This window comes from Cibotium barometz, chromosome 24 (assembly GCF_041138505.1).
Source record: "Cibotium barometz isolate CiBa-2024 chromosome 24, ASM4113850v1, whole genome shotgun sequence".
NCBI lineage: Eukaryota > Viridiplantae > Streptophyta > Polypodiopsida > Cyatheales > Cibotiaceae > Cibotium > Cibotium barometz.
In genome coordinates this window covers 25,296,367-25,316,630 of record NC_141069.1, presented here as the reverse complement: position 1 = coordinate 25,316,630, position 20,264 = coordinate 25,296,367, and the positions used below count along the sequence as shown (strand labels likewise).

The 20,264-nt window shown below is 39.5% G+C and overlaps 1 long non-coding RNA gene across 1 annotated transcript; it reads right to left on the bottom strand.

Moving 5' to 3' along the window:
• Nucleotides 1–13,580: 13,580 nt before the first annotated feature.
• LOC147625075 (uncharacterized) lies at nt 13,581–16,310 on the bottom strand. Its single transcript, XR_015269025.1, has 3 exons — nt 14,963–16,310; nt 14,681–14,849; nt 13,581–14,400 (listed from the first exon to the last, which is right to left on the bottom strand). It is a non-coding gene; the product is annotated as an uncharacterized LOC147625075 (long non-coding RNA).
• Nucleotides 16,311–20,264: the final 3,954 nt, after the last annotated feature.

Genomic DNA, 20,264 nt, shown 5'->3' with positions numbered 1-20,264 from the left:
AAAAGAACCTTTATCTAAGCCAAACAATTGGCAGAAATTTAGAAAAAGTCCCATTATCAATATCGAAGTAGGAAAAGCTATTAAATGGGAATAAGATGTGAATGGGATGCGATAGGATGTGAATGGATGTGATAAGATGTAAATGGGATGTGATAAGATGTAAATGGAAATAAGATGTGAATGAGATTTGATAGGATGTAAATGGATGTGATAGGATGTGAATGGATGTGAATGGATGTGATAAGATGTAAATGGGATGTGCTAGGATGTGAATAGATGTGATAAGATGTAAATGGGATGCGATAATATATGAATGGATGTGATAAGATATAAATGGGATGTGATAGGATGTGAATAGATGTGATAAGATGTAAATGGGATGCGATAAGATGTGAATGGGATGCGATAAGATGTGAATGGCATATGATAGGATGTCAATAGATGTGATAAGATATAAATGGAATGTGATAGGATGTGAATAGATGTAAATGGAATGCGATAGGATATGAATGGATGTGATAAGACATGAATGGGATGTGATAGGATGTGGTGTGATGAAAATGAATGTAGATGAGATGTGAAGTAAATGGATGTGGATGTGAATGATGAGATGAGAATGATATGTGAAAGGGTGAGATGGGAAGTAAATGGATGTGGATGTGTATGTGTATGTGTATGTGAAATAATGTGATGTAAATGGATGTGGATGTGTAGGTGAAAGAATGTGATGTAAATGGATGTGGATGTGTATGTGTAGGTGAAAGAATGTGATGTAAATGGATGTGTATGTGTAGGTGAAAGAATGTGATGTAAATGGATGTGGATGTGTATATGAAAGAATGTAATGTAAAGGGATTTGGATGAGAAAGTGATGTGGATGTGGATGAGATGTGATGTGTTGAAAAGAGATGTGGATGTGAATGTGATGTGGATGTGGATGTGGATGTGGATGTGGATGAGATGTGATGTAATGTAAAGAGATGTGGATGTGAAAGTAAAGAGATGTGGATGTGAATGTGATGTGGATGTGGATGTGAATGTGATGTGGATGTGGATGTGGATGTGGATGTGGATGTGCATGTGGATGAGATGTGAATGTGGATGAGATGTGATGAAATATAAAGAGATGTGGATGAAATGTGATGTGATGTGAATATATGTGGATGTGAAGTGATAGATGTGAATGTATGGATAAGTGTGGATAGTCTTGCATGTGAATGATCAAGAATGGATGTGCATGAATGAGATGGGATGTGTATGAATGAGATATGATGTGGATGTGAGTAAAGTGGATGGAATAAATGAGATATGATGTGGATAGATGTGGATGTGATGTAATATGGATAGAATGTATGTGATGAAATGGGGATACAATGAATGTGATGAATGTGAATGGATGTGATGTGATGTGAGTTGGAATAAGTGTGAATGGGTGAGATGTGATGTGAAATGGATGTGATGTGATATGATGTAAATTGGGATAGATGTGAATGGACGATATGTGATGTGAATGGATGTGATGTGATGTGAATCGAGATAGATGTGAACGAATGAGATGTGATGTGAAATGGATGTGATGTGATATGATGTAAATTGGGATAGATGTGAATGGATGATATGTGATGTGAATGGATGTGATGTGATGTGATGTGATGTGATGTGAATCGGGATAAATGTGAATGAATGAGATGTGATGTGATGGGATGTGAATCAGGATAGATGTGAATGAATGAGATGTGAGGTGAAATAGATGTGATGTGATGTGGATCGGGGTAGATATGAATGGATGAGATGTGAATGAATGTAATGTGGATATGGGTAGATGCGAGTGGATGAGATGTGATAAGTATAAATGTGGAAAGATGTGATGAGATGGAAAATGATGTGATTGGATGAGAATGGATGAAGAATGATGGGAATACATATGATTGGACTTGGATTAAGTAATGTGGATTGATGTGAAACAATGTGGAAAGATGAGAGATCGTTATATAAACTGTATTTATGACCTGTTTTTAAATGACTGTTTTATGTCAAGAATGCTCGGGAAGCATTTTGACCGTCTTGTGAATGAGGTCGTGGAGACCTAAGTGATAAAGTTACAACAGCTGACAGAGAGTCAATGGAGGATGTCTCGCATAGCACGGTCGGTCGAGGTCTTGACCAGCCTTGGTTCGATTTAAATGGCGAGCTTCCGGTACGATGGATGAGGAACCAAGGAAACGGCCTATGAGTGAAGCGCTAGGTGACCTGCGAAGGATCCTAGAGGGTGCTGACCATACGGTGCTCGGGCTCTGGGTCGCCGAAGATACCCACGCGTGCATCGAGGAAGATATTGGAACAAGGAGTAAGAGTTGTTTTCTGAATTCATGCATAAATCTGGTTGATTGACCTTGCTAGTCCTCAAAACGGATGAGTCCATGGCTCTTTTATATGGATCTGTTGGTTGATCTTGCTGATCTTCCAATGGAGAGTCCATCTAGATTTCTATAAGTGAATATATTTTCGGGTACTATGAGCTAGGAACTATTGAAAAGGCCCCTCTTAGTGGACAGGGGGTGAGCATTCTGGTTGCCAATGATGCCAAAGGTACAATGATGAAGGAATGATTGAAAACTAGAATTCAACCAGATATTTTGGAGGATTATGATCAGTGATACTATGATTTCATTAAGAGATTGTTTTAAAGTTAGCTGAATCTATGAAACAAGCAATTTCATATTGGGTGTGTATGTGGTGTGACTATCTTGAAGTTTGCATAAAGCACCGGCAGCTAGGGGGCCTGGGAACTCTTTTCCGTGGTACCCGGGATAAAATATAACCAAATTCCTAAATGGATTCTATCACTACAGTGGTTGGACGGTTGGGTAACCCGTGGGACTCGATGGGGTTAGGCTGGACTGATGGATCCCTAAAATGAGACTCAATTCTGTTACGGTACACAATAGATGAAGTAAATCTCGGATAGTCCTTGTTCTATGGAAATTGTTCTATGGAAATGAATTAACGGCTGTGCCTCTCGATGAGGAAAAAAGCGTTGGTCTTTATGATCCAAGTGCAAGCCTTTTCCTTGATCTAACCATGTGACTTACGAGTTCGGTCGGATCAATTTGGTTAGTGATGACCTTGACTATGTTAGAATAAAAATATCCTGAAGGAATTGCCCGTGTTTTTTGGGCGAGGGAAGTTTTTGCGAGTTCGGTTTTGGAAGAACCAAGGGTTACTCTCTTGTCCGGATATCCGTTGGGGTGGGCGAGGCCCCGAGTGAGAGGCTCTCTCCTGTGCAAGAAGTGCTACTTCCGCTGCTAGCAACCTCGAATTCATTGTGCAGAGGGGCAAGGATGTTTCAGCTGGTATCAGAGCGAATTGGCTAAAGTGGATCAACCGAGGAGCCAGAAATGTCAAAAATTTATGAAGTAGCAGTAAAAGGTTGTAATTGTGTGATGAAATTCATACAAATTGATATTCAGAATGAAGATTCATAAATAGGTAATTGGGTCTTCAGATGGAAGTACCGCAATTGTATGGAATCCCTGACTTGCTTGAGGCCTAGACATGATGGTATTTACCTTATAATTCTAAGGACCATGACTACCCGTATATACCGAGGGTATAACTGTAGCTCATTACTGGCAATATATACGAGTAAATCTAAGACCTTGAAATTATAAGCAAAAATGCTATCTAGATGATGAATTCGAATGCTGGTTGATATGATTTTAAAATTTTAGTTAAGAATTGATGAGTTGATTTGGATTCTGATTGAAAGATGATGATTCCTAAATTCTAGTTGAAAGAACGAAACCACAATGAGGATGAATGGGATGAATCCCAGTAATGATGTTAATAATTGGAATGGCGATAATGACTTAAGCAAATCACTATGAGATTAGTGGATTGTGCTGACAGATTGCTGCTGTTAACACTTAACCCCAGTGGATCAAGTTAAGGGATGACAAATTAAAAACCTGCATAACTGAAATTCCCATGGAGGAATGTTCAGATGGAATTTTTGGTCTAATGGACCATTATTGTGTTAAGGATATGAATGATATATTTTGAATGAATTCTAATGAGTTATATATGTTCTTCTTGTAGAAGGGATCTTTATCTCAGAATTTTGTTGGGTTGACCAGACTATAAGGAACCCCAAAATCAGTTGGATCTTAAGGCAAAGAGTTATCCTCCAGCCTACGAGATGAGGAAATCTCGTGTTTTTTAAGTGGGGTAGGATATAAGATTCCTCCCTCCAGCTTTTGAGGTGTAAAGGAGTAAGAACCTCCCCTTCTGTTCTTGAAATTATTCCCCTCTCTGGAATAAAAGAAAGATCTTGTTTTACCCTGTTTTGGCCTGGAGAGAGAAAATATCTAGAGAGAGATAATCCAAAATTGAGATATTTTTGGATATAAAAATCCTCCTAGTGTCTAAAATGGTTTTCCCTGAAACAGAAATTCAAAAAGAACTTTCCAATGTGCAATTTGAATTAATTGAAAATGTGTATAAAGGACCTTAGCCTAAGGGTCTAGATTTTCAGAAACTTTTGGATTATGGTAATTAAGGTTCCTATGGGCCAATAGGATCAATCCAAGTGTGGGGAGGAGATAAATACAATGAATAAAAGAAAATACCCAAAAAATGAGTAAATGCCCACATAAGATGAAGAGTTGATTGAGTACAAGGTTTATTAGTTAAAAACTATGAGATATTACTAAAAAATGAGATATTTTGGTATAATGATACATTTTTGACACCTTGGTAAGGAGGGGAGAAGACTTCAAGGAGGCGCCTATTTCACACATGTGGTGGAGTTTTTAACTCAAAAAAATTGTGATATTTTTATCTCCTCTCTCTTGGATCAAACCAAATCAAAAGGGAGCCATACTAGGTCCAAATTCAGCCAAACTGAAGCTGGAAAATTCTAGAACCTACTTGGACTTGGTTAGAGGCCTCCCTCACCTATAAATAGATCCTTAGTCTTTTGTAAAAAAATCCTTAGCCATCAAGACACGTGCCACTTCTGCAATGTTCTTGTTTTTCCTTTCTGCAACACCATTCTGTTTACGGAGTGTACCTGCACGTAAATTGCCTCTTGATTCCTTGCTTTCTTAGGAAATCGCTGAACTCATTGGAGAAATATTCTCCCCCACCATCTGATCTTAGGAATTTTATTTGCATGCCTTTTTCCTTCTATCATCAATGAATGTAACATAGTATCTGCAACCTGCGATTGTTGCAATCTTGGTCAGTCCCCATATATCTGAATATATAACATTTAATGGCCTTGCACTCACATGATTTTCATGTGGGAAAGCATGTTTGCCCTGCTTATCAAGTTGGCATGCTTCACATACCTTATGCATACCATCAACCTTAAACTTTGACAAACCTGCAACAATATTTTGGGCCTGCATAGACTTCAGTCGTTGTACATTCACATGGCCAATGCGCTTGTGCCATATGTCAATATCTGCAATGACACATGTTCCATGTGCAAACATGGCACCTTTATCTCAGGCATGTTCACATCCAAAGTAAACATCCTGCCTCATTTCTATTACCCTTTACAACCAAGCGACACTTATTTTTGAAGTCTTCCACAAAACATCCTTGAGGATTAAACCTCACTTACAGACCCTACTCAACCATCTGTCCAACAGAAACCAGGTTCTTTGTAATATTCGAAACATGAAGTACATTAGCCAAGTACCTCATTTTGCCATCCTGCATAAACAATGGCACTTTATCAACATGCGCAATGGGATGTGCAGTATCATCACATGTTTCCTACATAACCCAATTTTTTAATTTTTATATATCTCTAAAAACCACTCTAGCATGACTGATCATGTGATTAGAGGCACTAGAATCCACATACCATATATCTTGAGATCCTGACATATCCCCTGTTAATGGAAATAAACATGTACTGCATCACAAACAGCTGCTCACTTTTGTTATCACCTCCATGTTTGCTAGATAATGCATAGTTACTTTGCTGTAACTTCCACTCTATGCTATTTACATTTTGATTTTTTTGCCAACAAACTTAGCCTCTTTGGCTCCCCCTGCCTCTAGACTGGCCTCTTCCACCTGTGTATGATTGCTCTTGTGAATCATTAGACTGTTGTTGTCTAGAAGTATGATTTCCTTGTCGGCCACCACCACCTTGGCCTCAACCACGGCCTCTACCTCTGTCTCTACCTGAATTAGTAGAAGGCATGTTTCGATGTGTTCTTGCTTTGTGAAGAAAAATCCTCACCTAAAGCCTTTTCTTCTATGATCAGTATAGATATCAAGTCCCCAAAGTTAAAAATATTCTCCCTAACTGCAATGGAGGTCTTGAATGGCTTGTACTCTTTGCCAAGCCCATTCAAACAGACACTCACCAAATCATCATCCTCCCCCACCACTGATACATTGATAGACCCAAGGGATTCAACAATGTCCTTGATCTTAAAGGCATATTTATTGATGGATATGATTTTCTTTTCCACAGTATGCAACTCTTGCTGTGTAACTGCAACTTCCTTGCCTTTGTGTTAGTCGGAACATCTGAACCAAATTTTGCCATGCAACTGCTGGAGTATTTGCATCCTATATGTGTCCTATCATAGTGTCTATGACATTAATTGAAAGCTAGTACATGACTTTTCTTACATCCTGATTCCAATCCTTGAATGCCTTTATATCTACAAGAGTGGCATTCTCCTTAGATAACTCTGGAGGCTCCTTATTATCTCCTTCTACATAATCCCAAAATCCTTTACCCATTAGAAAATTGGTCATTCTGAACTTCCAAGCATAGAAGTTATTCTTATCCAACTTCTCACTAACAAATCAGACATGTTTTCCTACAGCAATCAAATAACCTGCAAACAGATAACCTTTATATGCAACCTGTAATACAGCAGTATCTCATGTAACTGCTACAGAGCAACGATACTTCAGCACAGCATGTGTGTCATCAAATGTGACTAGAGTACATGTACATACACCCAATATTAACAATACATGTGCAAACCCTGTTTGCACTTCCAAAATGCACTGCTGCACTACAATAACCAAATTTCGAGCAAAAACAATTCTCTACTAGAACTTTCAGAAAACATTTGTAAGACAAGAACGTCATACAATGAACAGTAAACTAATGCAATATCTTGGAGAGCCATATCATATAGAGGATATCTACCATGGAAAGAGAAAAATTTTATTTTCAATAAATCCAATAATATATTTTTTAAGCTTGTGGTAATTCAAAATTTAATGGTTAAATATTTTGGTATTACTCCGTCGAAGTCATTAGGAAAAATCGGCTCATTTTGGAGCCCTATAAGATAATCCACAATACCCTATTTTTTGTGGTCCAAAAATTAAAAAAAGGAAGGATTTTTTACCCTTTTGTGTATTTTTGTAGAGAGAGATAATCAACACGATGGTCCAGACCTTCTTAAATACTTAAGAACAAAGAGAATATATCGTTGTCCTATGGATGCATAATAAATATCAAAGGAATAAAGGTGCAATATGTATCTATAGCTAAATGAGCTCTCATTAATGCACTTTTTGAGCATGTTTATTTCCTCTTTGGCAAAGGATTTCCCTTCTAGTGACTTTTCCCTCCCATTTTAGACATTCAAGTGCATTTCTCGTGAACTCAGGCTATTGCGAGCTCATCATTATGCTACATTGTGATTTAGTTGCATCACTTTGATATGGGAGAGAAGAGGAAGCCATATTATATGCATCACTTTGATAATATTATATGCATCACTTTGATATGGGAGAGAAGAGGAAGCCATATTATATGCATATTGATCTTGAAAAAGAATATGCACCTTTGAAGAAAAGAAATCAACCTGAGCTTTCAATCAATGGAAGAGAGAAGGAAGATATGAGAGCTTCAAGCTCAAACCATATAGACCTATGGTGTGATGGATCTATGTATCTAAATAATCCTCTAACCTCAAGCACACCCCCTTTCTCAAATCCAACCTCATTGACTAGATATGTTAGTCACCAAGGACTACTTAGCTATTGCAATGCACTAAGCCAATTTCTAAAAGGCTTGTATTGTGCACCAGCACAGTTGGAGTATAGTCATTTGCAACAAATGTACACCTCTATTCAAGAAAGAAGTTCACAACTCTTGTGCAAAATAGAGTCTCAATCTAAAACAATACAAGAGCTTGACAAGAAGTTACAGGGTGCACGTGTAAAAGCGACAAGCATTGGCATGAGAGCAAGAAAAAGAAATCTAAGGAACACAAAGCAGCTTAATCCAAGTGGTGGAGGAGTCAAGAAAAGAATACAAGTTGAAAGGTAATAAACTTCTACATTTCTATGATGACCACTCTTAATGTCAAACCAATGAATTCTTTGAGTCTACTGAGAGCTTATAGTGAGCACTTTCCAATGGTGTATTATCCTTGGGTTGATCACTAAATTCTTTGTAATTGAATTTTAAGTTTAGCTTGTAGCCATGCATGGATCTAGACAAAATTCAACATCTCCTTCGTATTGGTGAAACTTTACTACATCCATTGCACAACAAACCACATCAATGTGCCATCAATGTCTTGTACCAATATCATAATCAACAATGCTCTTAGACTTGCCAAAGAGTGGAATCACTTGGACCCCGTTGCCTGAATGTAATCAATAGAAATCGATGTCGAGTTGATGAAGTGTTTTGATGCTTGCCAATCTCTGAGACAAGCCTTCTCATCCCCTTTACAAAGTTTATGTCCAAGGCAAGGATTAAGACCAAGTCTTCGTATCCAAGTACAAATCCCTCTCCATACTACTTTTCCAAATCAATCGACACAAAAAATTCAAAACATGCTCTCCCTTGACCTCTCCTCTAAAGCCAAGTGTACCATCCCATTCATTTGTAGATTCTATACATCGAAAATGTAAGGTAAGGTGAGGTGGTATGTGAAAAGCTTCAAATAGATGAAATAAAGCCACTTACAAGTCAAGCATGACTCATGCTTTTATAACATATGGCATATACTCACACCTCATCATCATATCCATAGCATGATCCCATGTAATGTATAACTTCTCCAATCCAATTACATCAACACAACACCAAAACTATTCCCAAACCATCACATACATAAGCATGACCACATCAAAAGTCTTCAAATAACCTCTTGTGTATGTCATAAGCATCCCAAAATGGTCCAATAGCATCAATCTGCATCATCATGTAAGTGGATGGCAAGATTTCACATCATAGTGACCATATATGCATCCAAATGACCAATACTCTGAAATGGCTATGAGTGATTCCAATGGCTATTATTGTGACATCAAGATAATGCAATCGATTACCAATCACATGAAAATAGCATTAATGTTCCATGGAAATTAAGTTTTCATGAAAGAGTAATGACTTGATCAAGATTTACGAAAAATGTTCCATGGAAATTAGGTTTTCATGAAAGAGTAATGACTTGATCAAGATTTACAAAAAATGCTCATAAACTTGCTTTATGCATAAAAGAAATCCATAGCTAGGGTTTGTGCATCAGAAAGAATCAAGAATCATATAAATGGTAAGATTCTATGATAACAACTTATCAATAGTCCATTTGAAGCACTAATGGAAAGATTATGGACAAATCTTAAGAGATTTTTAGTATGTTAAGCCTCTTTATGCAAGCTTTCCATAGCTAGGACTTGTATCCATCCATGCAAGAATAGCACAAATCTTCCAAAAGACTTGATATATATGTTTCCAGATAGCCCCAAATCTCTCACCAAGGTGTCAAATGGTTGATAGACTTGCTTCCCTTTTCCTAATATGAAGTAAACACAGATTCATGGTCCATTTATGCTAAAAATTACTACCACCCAACTCTTGCTTGTAGAAGAGGTTGCTCAACTTCTGTTTGATCCACATAGGCTTAAAAAATGTTAAGGAATGCTCACTTAGTCTTCTCCAAGAAAGCTTTGGGATACGAACAAGTTAGGGTTAGTGTAGGAGACTAAAAACATGCACGAAAATTTTTGCAAAAGAAAAAAAACTTAAAATTAGTAAGAATGTGGCCCAAATCAAGGAACATTTGGCTTTAGAACACTCCTAACCATAGCTAGAGTATGGTTCTTAAAGAAATTTGAGAAAAGTTACATGAAAATAAGGTTTGTAGGGTTTGAGAGAGAAATTAGGGTTTCCAACACCAAACTTAGCAAGAAAAAGAAACAAAGCATAGCTCTGATACCACTAGAAGAGGGGAGGTACTCATGGCATGAAATAGACATAGGTGTCGGAGACCATCCACTAAAAGCAAAAAGAATCTTTAAAATATGCAAAAAATAAAAAGGTTTTAGGATTTATTGTAATGTTGTGCAAAATGAAGGTTTTCAGGATGATGATGTCAAGCATTGATCATAGATTAAACAAAATAAGCGGGTGGGGATATATTTCGTGCGCTCCCCCTTGTCGTGTAGCGGGGGAGTGCACGAAGCACTTTCCACCTCAGCTGAACCATTTACTCGTTGCCAGCTCAACGACCTGGCAGCTGGCTTTCTACTGTTCTTCGGCTATACCTCCTGCGCATGCTACTACTAGAGTAGCACTCTCAACATCATCTATGCCTGCAGGAATGATTCTCACTTCCTGCGCTAAAGACTGCACCGCCATAGCACACCTGCGATGACCTGGAAACATTTATCTCTTCTGTGAGCTCAAGCAGACTAATTAACGGAGCAACCTGCAGCAATATACATTAGGAAAAATTGCACAAAAAGCGATCAATTCTATCCGGTTTGACCAAGTACCATGATATACTGGCGAACCTTTTGCTCTGACTACCAACTGTACATTTCAAAATTTCAAAATGATGCTACACAGAATCACCGCTTGAAAGGATTATCAGAACACCCTACAAGTAAACAGACCAACAGTGCTTTAAATGATGATTAAAATCCCTACAACTAAACAAGATTAGCACTTGAAAGGGTTATCAAAAGCCTTGTTTTGATTGTAATTACCTCTTTTATCATTTCAAGCTTACCAATTTTAGCTACTGTAGATTAGGATCATGCTTGTTTGTTTGCCTACTGTGCAATTTTATGTAAAGTACTTCGTAGTGATCAAAGTGTTAAAGCTTGTAAGATATGGTGACTACTTAAAGATATCTATAAGGGTGACATCTAAGTTGTTTGAGAATATGTCTACCTTAACCAAGGAAATATCAATGAAACATTGTCTATACATAGCTCTTTTTTATTATACTCAATTGGATAAATTGTTAAAGACTTACTCTAGCACACATTGAAGTAGCCCATTCTTTGAGGAAAGTTTTCGTAAGTTATTGCTGTGCATTTCAAGCAAATGCAACTAAGTAAGATTGCTATCAAAGTAACATTCCTTTAAGACTCTTTGCTTTATGTGATGAAAGAAGGTTATATAGAAATAAAGTTGCTCAAAATTGTGAGTGTCTTTCTAAGCATAAGAAAACAACTTTGAGATATATTTTTAACCAGATAATTTCCTTCTCAATGATCTTAATGTCATCTAAAAATATAATAATGAAATCATCTAAGTAATCATGATATACATTGTTCATGAGACACTTTCAATGCTATACATGGTTCAAAAAAATTCATATCCATTAAAAGGAAGCTACTTGAAAAAAAAGCACTAGCATAAGCATAATGAAGAACAAAATTAAGCCCAAGTGTTTCATGTCACTAGCTACAATGATCACTCTGCATCCCCATCCAAAGCTTTGGCATCTAAAGTTGCTTGCATGGAGCGTTTTTTGGTAGCTGCGGGCCGTGGAAAAGGAAGAGCACTATTTTCTGTATATGCTTTTCTCCCAAGAGGACGCTCAATGAATGGTCTTGCTCGTTGTATAGAATTTCCAAAACCATCTTGTACAATCTGAAAATTCTCAGCAGGATGTAATGCTCCATGCTCGTCCCTTGCTTGCACCTCTTGCATTTGAAGCAATAACCTTTGCATTAAGGCATCAAAATGTGCTTGTAAGCTTGGTTTTCCTTCCACCATGTGTACAATGCGCTCATAGCAATCTGTTGCATTAGGCTTCTTCGCATTTGGCTCTTGAGTACCTTGTTGAGAATGGTCTACATTCTCAATGCTATGAGTCTCCTCCATGACAGAAATACAATTTGAGCCAATACATGTGTCATGGCCATTGTCATACAACTCCAAACACTTACCAATGATAGTATTTAAATTAAAACCCTTTAGTAGCATGACCTTTACTTGGTGCTTACACATATTGCCCTTCATTGCCCATCCACAATTACAACAACCCCAATCACAATCGGCATTATACACAATGTAATGGATCTTGGCGCCCGAGGGTTGACTTTTTACCTTTGCCATAACCCTTGTGCCTTCATTAAAAAATAGTACATCTCCATCTGGGATGCTCTGAGCTCTTTCTAGTGAATGCTCAATCAATCTTTTTATGGCTTTATTTATGACAAAGCCACCCTTCTTTGCCTCATCTATATACCAAAAATACGACAAACATGCCGTCATAAGTTTGTGCAAAAGCCAATCAATTCTACGTCCCCATATGTACTTCTTGCCACATAAGAAACGAGACTTTAAAGTAGCATGATATGACTCGATAGCTCCATTTGTATCTTGATTTGCATGCGGAAGCATCCTCAAGCTTCTTGCCCACATCTCTACAAAAAGATAAGGCCCAGGTGAGTACTAATGCATAAAAAGTACATTAGGTTCCAATGATGTATTAAAGCTTCAATTAAACTTTTAACTTCTTAAGCTTAGAAGGTTGAACTTACCAACTTTTGAAACCCAATAAGTACGGAAATATTCAATAAAGGCCTCCTCATGTGAAAAGTCGACCAAGAACTCCAATACACTATCTTTTATATTGTCTATGGCAATTGCCTCCGAAGCTCCCCCTTGGACACGCATGTTCATGATTGCACCTAGGCGTCTAAACATGATAGCTCTAACTTTCCAATCTTGTACCTTCTTCACTAAGTGCTTCAACCAACTTCGACGAACGTGCCATAAACATAAATAAATTGGTATGTTGAATACCACCCTATTTTCAAGATTGCAATAAATTAGAAATAAAAGTTTAGTTAGTTTGGCAAAGAGAAAGAGATAATACTTTGTGAGCAATAGTGTGGGCATGCACATGATTTACCTGATGGCATTTATCTCGGCAATTGCATCATCAACAAGAAAGGCATTTGGATCCCATGATTTGTTGTAGTCAAGTATTTTATTGCGAAGACTTGTAAGCCATTGGACAATAGTGTCCGTATCAGAGCTTGATGTTATAATCCACGCAACTGGGACTCCATTTTGATAGTTATCAAATACTAGCACAGTGTAGAGTTGGAACTAAACAAAAAAAATTCAATGAGATAGAATCTTAACATTTCTACATATAAAGTAGCATAAAAAAAGTACATATATACTACATGCATACCTTGTAAAAGTTTGTTCCAAACGTTGAATCCATTGATATGACCCCATTGTTGCCATGTGTGTTGAGCTTCTCAAGTTGCCAATGTGTTTGAATGCCTAGCACAAATGGCTTATTGTTTGTAGCATCCATCTCCGCATAGTGGAAGACATCTTGAGAGTGTTGTTGTGTCCACATGCGAACACTTTGGGCATCACTAGAATGTAGCTCATGAGTACTACTTGCATGCTTCCTAGCAATATTTAAGATGTCTCTAAGTGATAGGAAATCATCTCGTGACAATGTATAGCTAGGATTGTTTACTTTTTTTTTGTGAACAACTTGAATATGTGCCTCATGCACTTGCATTGGAGTGTAACGTTTGCAAAGCATTTCAAAGACCCATGATTTTATTTCCAAAGAGAGCCATGGTGCAAAGGATAGGTTGTGGCCCAAAGTTACCTTGATGCCTTCTTTGTGACAAAGCTCATCATTCTCATCAACATGATGCATTTGAATATAGCGAATGCAAGCTACATCTTCTAATAGATACAATCTTTTTATAAAGAAATGACATTGACAACCACACATGCGAGTGCCTTTTACACAACCTGGACGGCTTCTTTTCCCTGTCTTTGGTGTCTTTTCATTGCGAGGAACCATGATCTCCTTTCCACGCATATCTTTAGGACCATAAGCACACCAAAACAAAGTCTCCTCTAAGTAGCTATCAAGAGTTGGTTGCTTTAAGCTACCCTTTTCATGCCTTCGCACGGATTGCCGCCTAAAATTTGTTTCTGCATCTGTAAGAGACTCTTCTCCTTTTAAAAAATCTGTTAAGCGATCCCAGTGAAAATAGGCTACCCGAACATATCCATATATAGACTTTTCACACTTTTTATCGGTCCATTGTAGATGATTAGCATTGAAAGGACCCAGCGGTGGATATTGAAGGTGGATCCTAGTGTCCATTCTACACACACACAGACCAGAAATCCTAGTAAAAACCTTAGAATTTTTTAACACATAAATGAAAAGCATGATCAGTTTGACCCTCAGGGTTCATTGTGCAAAATAAACATTTCTCATTCCTTTAAACAACGCCACTGCTTAAGGCGAAACGATCAGCTACAGGCCTTTGGGAGTGGATGAAAATAAACAATAAAATGCATTATTTTGACGCAGTAAACCATAGATTGTGAACAATAAGTAAAATAATAATCGGGCTCGCAAAAAATAAATTTGTGACTCACGTTTTCTCTTTGTTGTTCAGATGGGTCGCAGATCTGCTGCTGATGATGAAGAAGATGAAGGAAGGTGCTACGCTCGTCACACTGGGCTGCTGCTGTGTGTAGGGTAGAGCGTCGGTTGGATGTAGTGGGCCGAAAACGCGGCAAGCCACAGACTTATCACCATCTTTGCCTGTTTTGCTCCATTTATATTCCAATCACAGAAGACTATATGCTGTCAAAGACCCTTTGGATTCCTCAATAAAGCAAAGTAGCAAAATTGCAAGTTTATGGAGGAGCACATACCCGGCTCAAGCTTTGAAGCAACTTCTTCTTTGAGCCCGCTTTGTGGTGTCTTCAAACGTAGAGCTGCAGCCCTGAGGGATTTTCCCTCAAGCCAAGCAGATTTTCTAGAAGCTGGAGGGCAAGGGGAGCGTCGTGGCGTGGTCGATTCTCCGAGAGGCTACTCCTCAACCGGCTGTTTTTCAGCAGGCTGCTCCTCCACCTTGATGTTTATGGGCTTGTTTTCCTCCTCAACAGGGCTGCTACTGTAGTAGTAGCATGCGCAGGAGCTCACAGAAGAGATAAATGTTTCCAGGTCATTGCAGGTGTGCTATGGCAGTGCAGTCTTTAGCGCAGGAAGTGAGAATCATTCCTGCAGGCATAGATGATGTTGAGGGTGCTACTCTAGTAGTAGCATGCGCAGGAGGTATAGCCGAAGAACAGCAGAAAGCCAGCTGATAGCCGAAGAACAGCAGAAAGCCAGCTGCCAGGTCGTTGAGCTGGCAACGAGTAAATGGTTCAGCTGAGGTGGAAAGTGCTTCGTGCACTCCCCCGCTACACGACAAGGGGGAGCGCACGAAATATATCCCCAGGCATTTTAAGCATTAACCTCAAAGTAGCAAGAGTAAGATCAAATGCAAAATCCTAAATCATTAATCACTTCCTAATCAAAAATCCAAGCAAAGCTCCCATACCAATGCAAGGAAGGTAGTATGGGGCCCAAAATTCATTGGCTACAGTCCTCACATTCATTTAAAAAATGTAATATCATTCAACCCTTAGCTTACTCACTTGCACAAGCACAAACTACATCTAAAATACTCAGTAGTAACCTGGCATTTATAAAATAAGTCTAGCTCTAAGTCCTTAGATACCATTTTCTAATGATCTTGACAAACATGGTTGTACCTTGATTCACCTAGTAGGAAGTAATGCGATCAAAGCTGCTTAAACTTAATTAATGCCTGCTAATCATACAACACGGCGCACGCAGACATTATGAACACCTTTGCTTAGCCATTACATAATTGTGTCACAACGGAATGAGTTGAAGACTAAAAAACCAACAGTGAGCAGTGATTAAATTATCACAATGATCACATCTGTGATTATCAGGCAACAAATCATAGCACAGCAGCAGGCATCCTAACCAACTAATTAGAAATCAAATAATTACAGTGATTAAAGCTGCTCAGAAGCCAAGCGTAACTAGTGGATTTCAGAGGGCCTGGCGACGAGAGAAACCTCTCGCCCTGGTCTCCTCAAGAGTTATGGTCTCATCATCGCAGCTTACCGCGCGCCACACAGACCCCTATATGCGAGAGGGGGACGGGGAGAGAGCGAAAAGAAACTAGGGTTTGGGCAACTTCTGTCCTTTAAAAAACCCTAGGTGGATGAGGAGAGAGCTAATAAAAAAGTCATTTTTCTTGGAGGAAATTGCATCTTCATAGTAGATACATATTACAACTTTAAATCCATCTTTTTTTTTCCGGAAAACCATCTTTTTTTTTTCCGGAAAACCATCTTTTTTTTTCCCGAAAACCATCTTTTTTTTTTCCGGAAAAGAGATCCTTCTATTAGTTACCAAAAAACAGCCACATTGGCCAAATACAACCTCATCACCGTAACGGAAGCCATAATCAAAATGAGAAAAAAAAAGGGGAGTGGTGCTCTCCTCCCGCTCTAAGGGAAGGGGGCTACCTCATACAATGGGGGAGAAGGGAACAACCAAACCAGTGGTCTATAATGCCAGGTGGGCTCACCACTAGTACTGATAGTGAGAAACAGGCTGTGCCAGGAAGGCCTCGTCGCACTTCCGCATATGCGATGAAAGGCACCCTAGAGTTTCTCCTAATGTCCACAAGGAGTGTGAATGATGTCAAGCCATATGCTCTCGATGGACTACGCTAGTGGAGTTCAGGTGCCCTCGATGGCCTCACTGCACAACGAGCTCGCCATATATGCCATGCAACAATACTAGTGTAAATGTCCCATCTCTAGTAGCCTGGAGTCTCGTGAACTATAGAGGGAAGATCGAAACTAGAATTGTCAAGATCGGATGATGAGCAACCTGCAGTGCCAGTCCCCCACCAACCTCCTCATATGCCATGAGAGTCTCAGCCTCCATGGTGGCCGAAGCCATTGTGGGAAGCCGGTCCATAGGGAAGATGTGGAGAATCCTATGCCAAGCCTATTAAGCCTTCAGGCAATCCCAAAGGTAATGACGTTGGGACTGGCCACACCTCGAACAAACTACTAATCTACCACAATCAAGTGTCAACTGCTAAGCTTCAATGGGCTACCTACCCCACAATCAAGTGTCAACTGCTAAGCTTCAATGGGCTACCTACCCCACAATAAGAGTGTAATCTTCGGCGATTGAAAACTGTCCCACATCCTCTTCCAGAAGTTGGAAAGAAACTAAGGAGGGAGGCCCTAGGACTACTAGTGCCTGCTAGTGCACCGATGTTGCCGATAGATGTAGGTTCATTTGCTCCATCTCCTCATCCCATAATCCTCTTAGAGAAGTGACTCAAGATGATGTTATTGCATGGGATGACATTTAGCGATTGAAAAACCAAGAGTTCGAGAATATGATCAAAGGCATAGAGTAGGAATTCATGAGCAATAAATGTGAGTCTACTTAAATTGCCTACTTTTTGAATGTGGTCTTTTGTTTTATATAATAGTTTTGGGACTAATTAGATTTACATTATCTACTTGTAGCATTCAAGAATGTCGCATCAAGACATCCTTGTGTTGACGCTATCATGTGATAGCTTGCTTAAACAGGTAAGAGAATATATGTTACGCTTTGAATTGGGAATATTCGACGTACTATGTTTCAATCTTTTATCATAACCTTAAATTTTGTTACCATAGGATGAATGAAGTGGGCTATGTTTCTTCTTCCCTTGTGGACAAAGTTTGCCGCCTCATTAGGGCACTTGGGCTAGCAAACAAAGAAACAATTATGAAGCACACTAGAGAGATGAACAAGGCATGGATGGACAAGCATGCCTCGACAAGCCTGCACAAGGGGAAGGTTTCTTTGAGTAAGAAATCCTACACTATTTCCTCTGTCTATTTCGTAGGAAACAACACTTTATGGTTTTAATGTTGAGGTTTAATTTTTTTGTTATGTTGCAGATGACTAGTGCAAGTTGTTGGAATTAGGGTTGCAGGAATGCACACACAACTTCAAGAAGATGAGGAAGCTTGAGCACAACACAGTAGTGTATTATGAGTGCCAAAAATGAAAGATAACAAGCCCTAGAAGATAATGGGCGTACATAAGCCAAACTGATCTCTCCTGCAGAGAGTCTCTCCCTGACATAATGGTAGTGCACCTCAATGTGCTTCGTACGAGCATGGAACACTGGGTTCCGCGCAACTGCCAATGCGCTCTGACTGTCAGTGAAGATGGTGGTGGCAGATGGCTGCCCAACACCCAAATCAGCCATAAGGCGTCTGAGCCACACACACTCAACCGTAGCTGTGAAAGCTGCCCTGTACTCAGCTTCACAACTAGAAGTGGCCACAGTAGGCTGCTTCTTGCTCAACCATGATATGCATGAGCTTCCAAGCATGAAGCAAAAACCACTCGTGGACACGCGTGTGTCATAACAACCAGCCCAGTCAGAATCTGAAAAAGCATGTAAATCTGGCGGCAATGATCCCCCCTTGGGATAAAACAACCCAAGATGCCGAGTACCACTCAAATAGCGAAAGATACGCTTCACTGCCTGCCAATGCTTAATGCCTGGGCTATGCATAAATCTGCTCACCTGTGAGACTGCAAACTGAATGTCTGGCCTCGTAATGCATACATAAATGAGGCAACCAACAGCTGTCTGATAGAGTGTGACATCAAAGTGATCTCCAGCATCATGAAGACTCAACTTCAAACCTGTCTCCATTGGAGTAGCAATAGGCTTGCAGTCTTCAAGGCCAAATCTCCGCAACAATGTTTCAATATACTTTGTCTGACACAAAGCAATACCTCCATCACACTGCTTAAATTGTATCCCCAAATAATGATGCAAATGCCCCAAATCTGACATCTCAAAAGAGGCATTCAAATCAGCCTTAAAATCAGCAATATGACTCTCATTTGGTCCTGTGAGCAGCATGTCATCGACATAGAGAGCAATGATTAGATGTACACCATCCACACGTTTAACATACAAAGTGCTTTCTGTTGGACTATTCTGAAACCCATGTGCAGTCAAATATGCATGTATTTTTTCATACCAAGCTCGTGGAGCTTGCTTTAAACCATATAAAGCCTTTTTTAACTTGCACACTTTGTTTTCCTGCCCTCTTTGAACAAAACCATGAGGCTGCGATACATACACCTCCTCATGCAAATCTCCATTTAAGAACGCAGTCTTTATGTCCAGCTGATGTACATTCCAACCATTATGAGCTGCTAATGCACAGATGCTACGAACAGTGGTCATACGACATGTGGGAGCAAAAGTCTCATCAAAATCAATGCCCTTCTCTTGAGCATAACCTTTTGCAACAAGCCTAGCCTTATGGCGATCCACTGTGCCATCAGGCTTACGCTTCAATTTGTAAACCCACTTAGTGCCAATGGCCTTCTTGCCAGGGGGCAAGTCACATAAAGACCATGTACCATTCTTCATAATAGCATCGTATTCTGCTTGCATAGCAGCCATCCAATTTTCTGAACTTTGTGCCTCATCAAATGAAACAGGCTCACTTTCATCGCACATACTAGAAACAGCCAATGCATAACAATCTGACGCATAAGAGGCACCATGAGAGCCAGAACGAGTGCGACTAGACAAAGGGGCATCCAACTTGCTGTCACGCAAAGTCTGCACCAGCCATCTGGGCATGTTCCTAGAGCCCTCAATCTCTTGTCTCTCATCCTCAAGTGCATCATGCACATCTGCATCAGATATAGGCTGATCTGTGCCATCATTTAAAACCTGCATAGGCTGAAAAACTGCCTCATGAGGTATTGCACTTGACTGTGCACCACTGAAAAGAGGCAACAATGTATCATAGACATCACGTGAGCTGATATCTGTCTCCTTAGTACATGAAACCAAGGGCTGAACTGCATCTTCCACAAATACAACATCACGGCTAACCAAAATGCGCTTTGTCTGTGGATGATACAAACGATAGCCTTTGCTCTCAGCACTATATCCAACAAAAATACATTTGACAGCTTTGTCATCCAATTTTCTGCGATGTTGCACAGGCACTAATGCATATGCCAGGCAACCAAAAACACGTAAATGGCCAACAGATGGCTTGCGGCTATGCCAAGCCTCATATGGAGTGACAA